The sequence below is a fragment of the Triticum aestivum genome, chromosome 5D (genome assembly GCF_018294505.1).
Source record: "Triticum aestivum cultivar Chinese Spring chromosome 5D, IWGSC CS RefSeq v2.1, whole genome shotgun sequence".
NCBI lineage: Eukaryota > Viridiplantae > Streptophyta > Magnoliopsida > Poales > Poaceae > Triticum > Triticum aestivum.
This window is the reverse complement of record NC_057808.1, coordinates 400,770,458-400,773,437: the sequence shown is the minus strand read 5'-3', so window position 1 is coordinate 400,773,437 and position 2,980 is coordinate 400,770,458. Positions and strand designations below refer to the sequence as shown.

Genomic DNA, 2,980 nt, shown 5'->3' with positions numbered 1-2,980 from the left:
AATAAGATAGGTCATCTGACTCTGACTCGTCTGGAGAGCTAAATAGACTTGGGTCTCTCGTATTTAGGATCATATTCTGAAATGGAATCTGTAGATGGGGAGCGTCTGTGTTCCATTGCATCCAGACAAGACCTCAATCCCTTGATGCCAAGTTTGTTAGCCAGTGAATTGTTCCACAATATTCTTCTCGTGTGCCCATTCTCATATGCACTATGATCATATTCAATACCTGACATGTATGAAAACATAAAAATAAGTGAGATTATCTTTGTAACGCATAGGGGATTCTAATCCAATAGTGCCTCCTTGTAAACCCCTATGTGCTATCTTTGTGCAATTCTTCTGAGAGATGCCATTTGTGCTGTAATTTGGTGTGTGCATTAATATAATATGGCCTACTACTCAAAATATAGGTTCCCTGTTGAGAGCTCCAGAAGTAAGGATACTTCATAGATGACAGCTCCAGAAGTAAGGAATAACAACTTGACTTGACCTATCGAACGCAAATGTCTTTGCTTCTCTTCCCAACAAGGAACATACTATACTTATTAAATAAGAAGAGAAGAGGATCATGTTAAAGAAGAGCAGAAGAGCAAGCAGATCGTATATATTACAAGTATTTCTATACAATGGATGTTGCACACCCATGATGAACCGGACCACACAAAGAAATACTATTCCTTCCTATCTCTCTTTATGTGGCTCACATGCATTTCAAAACTAAAGTAGGAACATTTAGCTAGCCAATTACACGTGTCTCTGTTTTACTAATATCAGCATCATATCAGATTCATATTTGTAAACTAAGCTTGTTTAGCTTGATGGGTGGAGCAGTGTTGCTGAAAAAGCATCATTCCGGGTTAGTTTCATTCAAATCATGCAAATTAGAGTCCAAAACAAGAGTAAAGCTGTTTGGAAAATTAGATACGTTGGAGATGTATCAGGTGCCTGGCCCCCTCTGCTCTGCCCAACCCCCTAATCTGTCTGGGTTCCCGGGGACTTTGTCCCCTTGGTGCTCGAGGCAGGGGACATTTCTTCTGGATAGTCCTGGTAGCCGAAATTGCGGTCGTGCAACGGCTATTTCCCCGGTGGGGATATAAATACCCCCTTCTTCTTCTTTCGCCCAACCCTAACCTATGCCCAAGCTTTTCTCCACCATTTCCAAACATCCAAAATCTTGGGATGTCCTTCCCCAACCACCCAAACTCTCTCATACATTGATGATAGGAGGAGATTCACCCAATCTACACTTGCACCAAACCATTTGTGTTCCCCGGCTTCTACATCTACATCAACTTGTTACTCTTCGGTGCTTAGGCACCCTAGACGAAAGAGGTTACCGCAGAGCCACAATCCATTGTGGTGAAGCTTCGTGGTGGTGTTGGGAGCCTCCAATTAAGTTGTGGAGAGACCCCCAACCTTGTTTGTAAAGGTCCCGGTTGTCGCCTTCAAGGGCACCGCTAGTGGATTAATGATACCTTGCATTGTGCGAGGGTGTGCGGAGAATAGGGAGAGTCCTTAGGATGCTTGGGGAGCATTGTGCCTCCACACCCCTCCAATGGAGAAGTACCACCCCCCCCCCCCAAGGACGGAACTTCGGAAGCACATCCTCATCTCCATCGATTCCATTTGTGGTTATGTCGGCCCTTTACTTTATGCTAGTTATAATCTTGTGTTTACTCTTGCTAGCACTTGTTACTTGTTAAGATTTTCATATAGGTTGTCCACCTAGCTGCATATATAGAAAAGTTATTATTTTTTAGCCTAAATTTTGCAAAAGAAGTTAAATTTTTTGTTAGTCTCCTAATCACCCCACCTCTAGTCGACCATACTAATTCTTTCAGCTGCCAACAAGGTTAATCTCCTCCCCTCCCCTTCGACCGTCGCTCCGCGGCAGTGCAGAAGGGGTGGATATTCCCATCATTATTGTTTTTCCTAAATAAACACAAAAACAAATCCACACAAAAGAAATATGTGCCAGTACGTCTAGCATAGTTCAGTGATAACAATGTGGGCTTATTAATTTTGAGGAGTTTACTCATCGAATGACTATGGACTCTTATTGTAGTTGCCCACATTCATAACCTCGCCATCTAGCTAACTACATGGTTAGCAACTTCGTTACACCCAGAGTGATGGCACATTGCATCTCGAACTCGCCATTCTCGGCATCAAACGGCGACTTCACACCTGCCTCGAGGAACTCATCATCGCAATATTTGGGAATGTCCAGCGCGGAGCTAAGGCTCGTCACCGCGTCACCCAATCTGCCCGACGATATGCCCCTGGCAGCCTTATCAAATAGGCCCACAGCTCTGGAGTACACATTGTCACAGTACGCGAGGACCTGCTGGATCATCTGGTCCTTTTTCTCGGCCTTCAGGGTGGCGATGCGCTTGCGGGTGTCCACAGCTGTCACACTGGCAATCCCAGTGGCGATGACAGCAAGGCCACGCTTGTCCGTGGTGGCGCTGTCCTTGTTGGCCTTGAAGAACTTGATGCAGATATCATAGATGTCAGCACCGTCGAAGCGCCTGCACGTGTCTTCTAGGATGGAAGCACTGGATGAGGCACGGAGGAGGACAACAACAAGAAGCGAGAGAGCTTGCGATGGCCTCATGGCTTTGCTGCAACAATTTTCTTGTGTATCTGAGATGTTTTTTATCTCGAGGTTGGTTTGTCAAGTTGTAGGTGCATGGTATATATAGAATATTGTCATCTAGAACAATAAATTCGGATGTATATCAATCAATCAATGCCGAATAACCTTGGCAGAAAACATGGCTACTATTAATTAACATTTATTGCTTCCTTATCTATTAATAAATATTTGATAGATCTATCAATTGATCAAATTATTAAAGCAATGTAAAACTGACAGTCAAGATTTAAACCATAGAAAATAATGGTAGTGGTTTAGTCATGCGTAAATGGAATGTCCAATGGGGATTTGTAAGATCTTTTCATATTCTAGTTATTA

At 43.4% G+C, this 2,980-nt stretch overlaps 1 pseudogene; it reads right to left on the bottom strand.

Annotated features, from left to right (window-relative positions):
- Positions 1 to 1,971: 1,971 nt before the first annotated feature.
- LOC123125134 (pectinesterase inhibitor 12-like) lies at positions 1,972 to 2,719 on the bottom strand (annotated as a pseudogene).
- Positions 2,720 to 2,980: the final 261 nt, after the last annotated feature.